We start from the raw sequence: 11,569 nt of genomic DNA on the forward strand, positions 1-11,569 counted from the left end.
ATAGTACGGATGTAGAGCTGCGTGCTCTGACCATATCTAAGTTATCTGGTGACCATCCCGATGACAAAAATGAAGATCAGGTGAATCTTCCCAGAGCAGCCTTAGATGATATTAAGAAAATGGCACGCAAGGCATTTCTGCAGGTTCAGCCTGCAGGAGTCATTGAAAAGTCCTACAACCTGATTACCCAAGACCCAGCAGAACCTTTCACCACATTTGTGGACAGGGTAATCCAGGCTTCTGAAAGGTAGTGTGCTGATAACATCGCTCACCCGATAATGATAAGAGATATAAGTGAAAATAATGCCAATGCAGAATGTAAAAGGGCCATCAAAGCCATTGCGAAGGACAAACCAACAGTGCCCGAAATGATAAATGCCTGCAATAAAATCGGAAGTCTGCAGCACGTGGCTTCTATCCAAGCAAATGAATTGGGAAAAATCCTCGCAGAACAGCTTGAAAGAGTTCTTAATGCACAGATATCACAAACCGCTGCACTGGCAGCTCAAACAGAAGCCCTGCGAACCAGGCAGGCGCATCGCTGTATGCCAGATAAACCCTTTTTTCCTTGCAATTTTAGGACAAGAGCTGAGACTGTGTGATCTCATCTTTCAATGGGACCCCTCTCAAAAAGATCCCTTGTTAATGATTGAATGGGTTTTCATTTCTTACAGGTCACCAAAGACAATCCTCACACCTTTACAAATGATGTCTCAGATCATCATCAAAGGTAGAGCAAGGCTTGTTTCAATAGCAGGTTGTGAATTTGCAATTATCTATTTGCCCATGAAGAAAACTTATTTTGAATGGGCAATGCAAAAATCAGAAGACTTGCTGTATGCCTTGCTTGATTTTCCAGGCATTTGCTCCATTCATTATCCAGCACACAAAATGATCAAAGCTAAATTATGCTACAAAGAAAAACCTCTGATCAGTGAAGAACCTTTAGAAGCAATTTCTGTATTTACTGATAGATCAGGGCAAACGCACAATTCAGTAGTTACATGGCAAAATATGGAAACAAAAGCTTGGGAACAAGATGTTCAAAAGGTTGAAGGTTCTCCTCAGATTGTAGAATTAGCAGCAGTTGTAAGGGCTTTTCAGCTCTTTCCAGAACCTCTCAACTTGATAACTGACTCAGCATATGTTGCTAATATTGTCAAGAGAATTGAGGGATCAGTTTTAAAGGATGTTAACAAGTTATGTCTTTGGCTTACCTGTCTTTACCAAACCCTATCTCACAGAACTAATCCTTATTTTATTTCCCACATAAGGGCCCATTCAGGCCTCCCAGGATTTATGGCAGAGGGAAATGCTCGAGCAGATGCATTGGCATCAGCTGTCTCTGATGAGGAAGATACAGCAAACATTGAAAATTCTACCTCTGTTCTTGCTGCAACTCTGCCCAACACTATTGAACAAGCCAAATTAAGCCATGCATTTTTTCACCAAAATGCACAGGCAATTAAATGAGATTTTCACATTACCTTAGAGCAAGCACAAAATATTGTACGAGCTTGCCCTGACTGCCAGCTAGTTCTGCCGCTCCCTGCTACTGGAGCCACCAACCCAAGAGGGCTGGAAATTCTGTAGAAGTGGCAAACAGATATTACCAAGTATCCCTCTTTTGGGAAGCTTAAAAACATCCATGTGTCTGTTGATACATTTTCTAACGCAGTTTTTGCTTCTGTACATACAGGGGAAACAGCTAAGCATGTTTGCCACCATTTCTCACAAGCCTTCTCTTACCTAGGTATTCCCCAAGAAGTTAAGACAGATAATGGACCTTCCTATACCTCACAAGAATTAGCTGCATTTCTAAATAATTGGAGTATTCGCCATACATTTGGCATACCCCACTCCCCCACAGGTCAGGGAATAATAGAAAGAGCACATCAAACTCTAAAATGCATTTTAGATCAACAGAAAGGGGGAGATCCTCAGGCCTCACCTCAAAGGAGGCTAAATAAAGCATTGTATGTCTATAATTTTTTGAACAGCTCAGCAGACGAGCCAGATCCTCCTATTTATAGACACTTTTTAAATAACAGAAAAGCAAAACTGAAGGAGCACCCCCAGTTTTGGTTAAAAACTTAGAAACAGGACGAATAGAGGGACCATACAACCTCATAACATGGGGAAAGGGTTTTGTGTGTGTTTCCACAGATGCAGGACTCAAGTGGGTGCCAGCAAAGAATGTGAAGCCCCACTGTGCATCGAAGCCTCCTGAAACCCCCACAGCAGCCAGTGATCCTGCGAGAAGCAGCCAGGAAGCAAGCACCCAAATCTGAACTGTGCAGAATCATCAGGAGAAAGCGACCTGTCAGAAACAGCTCAGGAAAATAAAGGAGCTGTATCGATTGTGTGAATGCATGATATTTTTCTCTTTTTTTAGTTTTTGTAGTCAAGCTTTACCTGTAAAGTCAACCAAAGACAAATATTTGGGTTAATTTAGCCAAATCTGCAGGCTCTGATACCATTTGCCTATCTAACACAAGTCCTGAAAAACCCTTTTCAACCTGTTTAGTTGGAGTACCTTTCCCAAAAGGTTTTGATAATGTTACTCTTGAGAGGTACTGGCCATACCATGATCCTCATGCTCTTTCAGATCCCAGCCAAAAATATCAAACTCACGTTGAGAATTCTAAAGTTGACAAATCTGATCTCCAAGAACTGGAAATCTTAGGTTCAGTAACTATGGACAGCTGTTACATCTTTGATCTCATGGAAGGAGACAGTCCTCATTTAAATGTTACCCCATATCACACAGCTTATAGCAATGTGACTTTTTGGTGTAATCCAACTAAACTTCTCAAATACTCTGAGCCGCATGCAAGTCAATTAAGCAAACTTCCAATACGATTTCCCAAAGGGATTTGGCTCATTTGTGGACACAGAGCCTGGCAGGGCTTACCCGCATATATAGAGGGTGGCCCTTGTGCCCTAGGACAGCTCACAATAATTGCACCCAGTGTTAAAGAGGTGGTCAAAAAGAAAAATAGAAAAATTAGATCCTCCACAGGATATCACTATGAAAGCAACTGTGATAGTGACTTTCATCCATGGAAATCTGGACTATCAATTATCACAAGCATCTATTTACTTCAGCTAAGTTCTTCAGTTGCCCTGAAACAATTAAACAAATTGGGATGTTGGCTCAGCAAAGAAGTTAATGCCACTTCAATTGCAATCAGTGATTTACTGACAGATGAAGAAGCAGTTAAACAGGCCACTTTACAAAACAGAGCTGCTCTAGATTTCCTTTTACTAGCTCATGGACATGGCTGTGAGGATTTTCAGGGATTGTGTTGCATGAATTTATCGGACCATTCTGTTTCTATTCATAAACAGTTGCAAAATCTAAAAAATTTGGCTGACCAAATCACTACAAATACCCCTACCTGGTTAGACAGTTTGTTTGATGATTGGAAACTTACCTCTTGGCTAAAGGAACTCTGTAAAATAGGTTTGTTTATTCTAATAGTAATAATTGTAGTTATAGTGTTTGTACCCTGCATACTACATTGTACACGACAGATGATAACCAAAGCAATTTCTAATGTATTAGTTGTTGAACAAAACGGGGGAGATGTTGGGGAGAATGAAATGGTGAAACCCCACAAATATGAAAGCATAAATTCTGAAAATGATGTTGAAATGATAGCCACTTTCGAGACACCAAGCTTTAGTTACTCAGTAACTAGAAGACAATGGAGTGGCCTGCTAGGTAATCCCCTCCTTGATGAAACAATGACTCCTGCTACAAACGGGTCAAAGTCCTTGTTAAAGGTTAAAGTACAACACACTATGGTAATACGAAAACTCCTATAGGCTGTATGTAAATGCTACAAAATTTGTATTTTGTACTAGATTGGTTAGTGGGAATTTAAATATTCATAGTAGGAAGAAATTTAAAGTGTTGTAAATGGGAAATCGCTCTCTTTTCTCTCCTCTCTCTTCTCTTACCTTTCTTACTTCTCTTACTCTTCCTCTCTTGCTCTCACTCCCTTCTCTTTCCTCGCTCCTCACTCCCCCTCTCTCTCTCGTAACCCCTCACCCTCCTTTCTCTCCTCCTCACGCTTACCCTCTGATTTTCATTTCTTTCTTCCTCCCTCTCTTCATTATATTATCCTTTTTCTATCCCAATATCCCATTCCCAATTCCTGTCCTATTTTGGGCTGCAGCAGGCAGCCCTCGGTAGGATTTCACAATACCCACACCCTCTCTGTGTGTGTAATAAATTGTTACTGTAACCATCAGCTTATACTGGGTTCTGGAGTTTGTCCCTAAGAACCGTCCGAGAACACAAAGAGATCCCGCAGTTTTTCACTGGGAAAATGAAAATAAAAGTATAGTAATATAAAGACCAAAACACTGGCAAGGTCAGAATGCAACCTGTAACCCTGTTGCTCAAGGGTGTTGGTTACAGTCTGAATAATGGTACCTGTAGTTTTCTTGGAGTGACAGATGTGGTTTTTTTGAAGCAATGATTTTGGAGAAGGGTGTAGTTACTTCTTTAACAGCTAGTGGTGACGATGATACGCCTGGTCTTCTTCTGGGAATTTAGTGGGGAAGGTTGCTCTGATGTTTCAAATTTCAGATTTTATTTAGGTAGGAAATCCTTGGCTTTTCTCCTTGGGTGGGTCATGTCCCATAAAGTATAACTCCTTGTGTTGGAGGAGTTGTGAGGGATGGGTCATGGAAGAGATAAGGAGCCCTGCTCCACCTGGTTTCAGCAGATGCTGATAGAATGTATACTTGTGCTTGCATCTTGCATTGCAACTTAAGACATGATCTACTCCTTATTCTATTACCATCTGCATCCTACCTTAATTAATACATTCATTCATCTCTACTATGTATTTTTATTCACAGTGAAACTTTGCACACAGTTCTCACTTAAGATTAGGTTTTTCTGTGGTACTCAATGGGTTTCTTTATCTTTCTGCATTACCTACTAAGTGTAACTGGGTTTTTGAGCAAAAACAATTGTACGGATTGGTTTGCCTTTGTTGAGACGGGCCTAATCTGAACAGTCTAAAATACCTTTTATGTGTACTACAGGGACTTTATCCCCATCCACTGTGTGCAAGGCTTCAGACTGGGCAGGACTTGCTTGAGTGATGGATTCTCAGGTGTTGACTATTTAGGTGGCATTTGTAAAGTTCATTTCTCAATGTTTGGATGTTTCCCTGCCAAGTCTCTTTAGGGTAATTTTAAGTAGTCTGTTGTACTGTTCAACTTTCCTGGCAGCTGGTGTGTGATAAGGGATATGATCTATTTATTCAATATCCTGGTTTTTGGCTGAGGTGTTTCTAAGGCTGTTCTTGAAATGGGTCCTGTTGTCCGGCGATTCTCTCAGGGGTGCTGTGTCTTTATAGGACTTGCTTTTTTGGGCTTCAGACGGTGTTTTGAGTAGTAGTGTGAGGTACAGGGTGGGTGCATAATGATCTAGTGGTGGCTTCTACAATTGTGATCATGTAGCACTTGCCTTGGAGGGTTTGAGGCAGTGTGATGTAGTTCATTTCCTCGACTTCTTTCTACTTATATTTGGAATACTGCCCCCCCCATATTGGAGAGGCTTTATTGGCTTGGCTTCTTTGATTTAGCACATCTTACAGCACAGAGACCCTTCTAACATGATCTGCCTTCGTTCCTCTGCGTCTCTGCACAAAACACGGCACAGAAGAGAACAGCAGGATGGGCCTGTGTGTCCCAGGGCTCTGGATTTGTGCTGCTTTAGCTCCACAGAGATGCAGGTAAAGTGAAGAAGCCAAACTGTTTATTGATGAAAGGCAAAGCAAAGGGATGGAAATGAAAAAAAGGGATGGGACAGTTCTGAATGCTGGAGGGAGGGAGCTGTCAAAAGGGATAAAGAGTGGAGGGGAAAAAAAAGGGATGGGCACAGTCTGAAGGCTGGAGGGAGGGAGCTGTCAAAAGGGACAGAGAGTGGAGGGGGAACAAAAGGGATGGGCACAGTCTGAAGGCTGGAGAGAGGGAGCTGTCTACAAGCAGGGAGACGGCTAAAGCCACAAGAGCTGTGACAATCATCAGCTCTGCCTGGAGCTCCAGCTGGTCTTTGGTCTCCAGGTGGTCTCCTCTTCTGTGGCACGTGGAGGTGTTAAAGGGACGCTGCTTTGTCTGAGCCATCAGGTGAACGTAGTTCTGCAGCTCTTTGCCTGAATGCAAGTTGAGTTACTGGGCTTGCATGGGAAGGGCTGTTGTCTTTACTCAGCGCTTGAAGGGCTGGAAGAGAGAGGAACAGAGCCACGGTAAAAGCCCGGATCTGTGGGAATCCGAGGAGATCTTCCTGTCAGGGGCATTCCTCCCAGCTATTGGCATGGCCAAGAGGGGACCAACGGGATAAAGTTTCTGGCCACGAACCCCCCGCCCGCATCCCGGAAATCTCTGTGAGCTCTGCCCACGCCAGCCCTCGTTCACACAAGAAGCAAAACCCCTCCGCAGGCAGGGCAGGGATTGCAGCTCCTCCTGCCAGCCCCACTGACAGCCCACTGCCCTCACTCACCCTCATCGAGCACCTGCAGCTCTTCCTTCTTCTCCCTCATGAGTTCCCTGGCCATCCCTGGGAACACAGACCCTGTCACGGCTCTGCCCAGTGGCACAGCTTCCTGCCAGCGGCACTGCCAGCCCTGTGGCCACTGGCCCTCGTGGCCCGGCAGGGCTCAGCCACGCTGCCGCCCAAGGGCACGGCTGCAAGAGGGCGGCAGCAGCCCCGAGAGCAGCCGGGGCTCCGCGGTGCCGGGCCCGGGTGGCAGAAGCTGCCGGGGCAGCAGGCGGGGCTGGGGCCGAGCTGCGGCAGAGCGGGGAGGGAGCCTGGGCTCACCCGTAAACCGGAACGCCGCCGCTCGCAGGGGCTCCTGTGGGCTCTGCAGGTAGGGCAGGGCCTGGCGCAGGTGCTCGGCCGCTCGGCTCCTGTCCTCTGCCAGCTGCAGAGAGCGGCAGGAGGGAAGGGTCGGGGCAGGCTCCAGCCCTTTGGCAGGCGCTGCCCACGCCCGGCCCCGGCCTCCCCTGCCCGCACAGCCCTGAGGCGCGGCCAGCAGCCGCCGGCCGGGCTCTGCAGGGACACAGGGCTGGCTGCTGCCCGGGGAGCCGCGGTGCCGGCCCGCCCCGCAGCCCCGCTGGGCCGGGGCTCCATCGGCACCCGGCTCGGGGCCGTGCAGCCCCTGCGGGCAGCGCTGAGCAGGGCCACAGCTGCAGCTGCACACAGTGAGCGCCACGCACAGGGGGCTTCTCCAGCCTGAGCCTGGCGCTTCCAGGCCATCCTTACCAGGCACTCGGCCAACTTCCACAGCTGCGCTGTATTGACGAGCTGCATGAGATCCCTCCTCCTGAGGAACTTGGTCACACAAAGCAGCGCTGTTCGAGAGGCCTGGACACCAGCAGAGATGCAGAGATGTCCCCGCAGCTCTGGGCACAGGAGCCGTGTCCCTGTGCCAAGGCCTGGAGGAGGCTGCAGCCCACCAGACACCAGGGCAGGAGGCAGCAAAACTCCCCCCCCCGGGACACGAGCAGCCCACGAGTCCTCACCTCTGCCACATCCGGATTCTTATCGTGGCAGTAGATGAAGAGTGGGAACACGCTCTGCCACATGTGTGTCTTCAGAGCTTTTCTATCCTTTTTCATTATTAAACCTATCATCTCTTCAAACAGAGTAATTGATCCCAGCTGCACCTGTCTTTCATGCTGTAGGAAAGGAAGGAAAAAAGTCCTAAGCACTGGTTCCTTCAGGCCCGCATGGGCACCAACGTTGAAATTCACGGGTCACGAAGTGTCCGGGCTGCAGTCGGTGGCCGTGGCCTGGGGCACAGAGCCTTACGTGGTCAAAGAGTGGCAGGAGCGCCTCAGCCAGCCGCAGGGCGATGGGGCTGCGTACAGGGGCACCATTGTGGAGGAACAAATATCGGAGTACAACGATGGTCTTCCTGACAGTGAAGCTATTGTTTTCCTGCAGGATGTCCACAAGATTGTCAGTCAGGTTCCACAATTTTTTTGCCTGTTTGGAAGACAACTGTGTGAAAGGCCACTCTGCTGCCACAGGGCCTAGAGGCCAAAGGCCTGTCCCAAACAACGTGGGCAGCTGACCCAGGAGGCAGGAGAGCTGGGATCAGCTGCCCCAGCACCCAAAGCCCAGCCATGCGCAAGCGACTGCATGCCCCAGGCTCATGCTGCTGGCAGGGCTTCAGCAGCTGCTCCCTTCTCACCATGGGGGGATTCATGGGGCCAAGCAACATGAGGCATCTGAGTGCCAGGTGACGCCTCTCCCTGCACTCGCTCTGCAGGTTCTTTGAGATGATCTCCAGGAGACTGGCCCCGTATTTGGACACATCCAAGCACTCCAAGACCTGAAAGGCACAGGGCAGTGACAGGGACCTGGCCGGCAGGAGCCCAGAACCGCACAGGGCTGGGCCCAGACAGCAGCACAGGGCACAGGCACCGTCCCAGGCAGGTGTGGCTATGAGAGGCCAGAGAGCTGGGAGGCAGCTCAGGGAGACAGCGCTGGCCGTCAGGCTCACCTCCACAATGAATGCCAGGGCAGCAAAATCCCAGCATGGCATCTCCATGTTGAGCAGGCTGAGCAGGTACAATGCAATCCCAGAAAACAAGGGTGTGGATGAGGAGCGCATTGCTCTGAAAGGAGGAAAAGGAAAGCAAGGTCTGAGTCAGGGGGACAAACCTCTCCCAGGACTGATTCCCAGAGGTCTGGTCTTTCCCCACCATCCTGCTGCAAGGAGACCTGAGCTATTTTGGAGGCAGCTCCTTTTGGACACCCTTCTTTCCCAGTCTTTTCCAGTCTGTTTGGCTGTGCCTCAGTGACAAGGCCCTCTGGCCCATGAGCACGGGTACTGTGTAGGGCACTCCAGACACAGAGCACAAAGAGTGGAGAGGGTGGGGTCTCACCTGACCAGCACACCCACGGCATAGTGCTGGGAGTCAGCAGACAGCAGCGTGTCCCAGCCACACTTGCGCTCCATTGCCGTCACCACATCCTCACACTGCATTCGGCACAGCAGGGACTTCAGGGTCTCCAGTGCAAACCTGTGTGCAGAGCAAAGCTCAGGTCACGCTGGGAGCACTGGCTCCTGCCCTGGGGACATGGCAGGGACAGAAGGACTGGGATGGAAAACCTGTTGGAGCTGGCAGCAAAGCCGTGTTCTTTCTGGCATGTTTTCCACAATTTATCAACCTCCTCTGGTGTATCCAATGTGCTGAAGTACGCTTGGAAGAGCAGGTGGACAAACAGGCGGGTGAAATACAGTGTCACTATGTGTGGGATGCAGGGCTCCTGGAGGATCTTCCACATCACCACAGTTGCCTGCAAAGGACAAACACCCCAAGACAGCGCTCAGTGCTGAGGTATCCGTGTGGCAGGGCCCAAGCGTGGCAGGGAGAGGCCAGGGGAGACGCAGGGGGAGCACCGGGCCTGGTGCCCCTGAAGCTGCCCCTAGGCCAGGATTCAGCCCAGCACCTCAGGCTGGGAGATTCGGTGGGGGAAGGAGGGTGGAGAGCTTCAGGAGGGGCAGCCTTGGGGTGAGAAAAAAGCCAGTTCCAGAAACTCACAGCCAGGGAAAAGACTCTTGTTGTGTCCCCATCGGAGGTGCACGTGCTGTGCTCTGGCCAGCTCCCCAGCACATCCAGGAGTCTCAACCGTGCCAGCTTTGCAGTCCTGGGCGAGCACAAGATTGTCTTCCACATAGCCATAGCAGCTCTGTAGGGTCAGAACTCTGTCTCAGGGCAGTCTGAGACACAGCACCGCGGCCTGGGCAGCAGCAGGGACCTGAGCTGGCTGCCAGCTCTGCCTCTGCCCATTGCCCCACACCAGCAGCACCCAGGCAGTTTAGCCCTGTGGGGACAGGCTCCTGAGGGGCAGGGAGGGAGCATGGGGTGGGTGCTGACAAGCCAGGGCTGGGAAAGGGAGCAGCCAGAGGGCCCTGGAACTCTCTGTTGTTCAGAGAGAGCTAGAACAGGCTGTACAGGGTGATGGGCTGGTGAGCCCTGACCCTCTGGGCAGGTGGGCCCTATACCTGTCACACGATGGGGACACACACAGGAGAGTCATCACCACATCAGTGGGCTGTGCCTCGGTGACATCCAGCAGTGACCTCTCCACCCTGTGCTCATCAGTCTCATTGGCCATGAGCCACTGGTGGATGTATCTCACTGTGGCGGGCACCTGAAAAGGCATGGGAAGACTCGGAAAGCTGCCAGAGGCAGTAATGTCCCCAACTTCCCCAGAGAAGTGCTTCCCTTCCTGCCATGCTGTTCTGCCTTCAATGACTGAGGGGGCCCAGTGACCATGGCCTGAGTGGGCACACAGTCCTGGGAGGCATGGAGCCTTGGCCACAGGCTGCTTAAGTGGTGCTGAGAAGCACAACGGTCTTTGAAGTAATCCACTATGAGTTCCTCAGAGTGACTCAGAGTGGGAGTGGTGTCAGTGTTTGTGATGCCCTGAGTCTCTCCAGTGTCAGCAATTGTCATGCCCACATCCTCAATCACTGCCATGTCAGCCTGCACCCTGTCATCACTCCTTACAGTGTCAGACTCTTCTGAGCGCTCAGGCACATCTGGGCTGACATCAGGCTTTGCCTGGAGCTCGGTCAGGCTGGAGTCAGGCTCAGCTGTGCCCTCTGTTGCTGTGCTGGTCTTTCTACGTCGCACCGGCACAAACTTCTGCAGCATCTGAAGGAGAACAAAGGACAGGGAGGAGAGGCAAGTTCCATGGAGTGCTCCAAGCGCTGTGCTGGGCTGAGCAGTGACAGCAGGCCCAGCCCAGGTGGGGATGGCTGCAGGTACCCTCAGTGCTCTGCGGAAGCGGCCACCGGTGGGGTCCTGCTCATGTGTGCGGTCCATGGCTGCACCTGGCAAAGAGCGAGCACAGCCAGAGCTGAGGGGCTGCGGGAGAGGCTGGAGAACAGAGCCCAGCCCTGCGCTCCCCAGGCAGGGACAGCCCCGGGATGCTCCAGGGGAACACGAGCACGGGCACTGCGGGGTGTCTGCCCAGCCCCTCTTCTGTCCTGTGCCTGGGCATGTCCCCACGGGATGGGATGGGATGGGATGGGATGGGATGGGATGGGATGGGATGGGATGGGATGGGATGGGATGGGATGGGATGGGATGGGACAGGAAGTGATCAAGCTGGCAGCAGCCATCAGCTCTTTTACCCAGCTGTGCCTCTCACCATCCTGCATTGTCTGAAATGGCTCCGGCTCTTCAGGCTCTTGTGCTGGGTGGACTCTAGAGCCTCTCCTTTTCATTCTTCTGAACACTTTGAAGAGTGGGAAACAGCTGGGAAATCTGCCTGTCATTTCAGTCTGGCCTTGAGGGCACCTTGTAGAAAGGTGCCTTGGGAAAGCTGTGAGACAAACAGTCCTGCAGTCTGGCTGGGAAGTCAGCTGCAGGAATAACTCTCAGAAAAGCTCCGGGTCTGACAGGAACGAGTGCGCTGTGCAGGGGCTCCTCACGGCACCGCTCCTGTCCCGTCGCGTGCTCTGAGCACTGTGCTGTGGCCGTGTCACCGTCGGCTCTTATATCACCACGTGTCACAAAGGGC

The 11,569-nt window shown here is 50.7% G+C and overlaps 2 long non-coding RNA genes across 2 annotated transcripts; both read right to left on the reverse strand.

The window, feature by feature from the left end:
- Positions 1-9,029: 9,029 nt before the first annotated feature.
- On the reverse strand, positions 9,030-9,708 carry LOC306815999. Its single transcript, XR_013777547.1, has 3 exons — positions 9,580-9,708; positions 9,147-9,334; positions 9,030-9,057 (listed from the first exon to the last, which is right to left on the reverse strand). It is a non-coding gene; the product is annotated as an uncharacterized lncRNA (long non-coding RNA).
- A 939-nt stretch (positions 9,709-10,647) lies between these two features.
- On the reverse strand, positions 10,648-11,351 carry LOC306815997. The gene is made up of 3 exons (XR_013777546.1): positions 11,198-11,351; positions 10,813-10,877; positions 10,648-10,698 (listed from the first exon to the last, which is right to left on the reverse strand). It is a non-coding gene; the product is annotated as an uncharacterized lncRNA (long non-coding RNA).
- Between the last annotated feature and the right edge of the window lie 218 nt (positions 11,352-11,569).

Source organism: Erithacus rubecula (genome assembly GCF_903797595.1).
Source record: "Erithacus rubecula genome assembly, contig: scaffold_327_arrow_ctg1, whole genome shotgun sequence".
NCBI classification, from domain to species: domain Eukaryota; kingdom Metazoa; phylum Chordata; class Aves; order Passeriformes; family Muscicapidae; genus Erithacus; species Erithacus rubecula.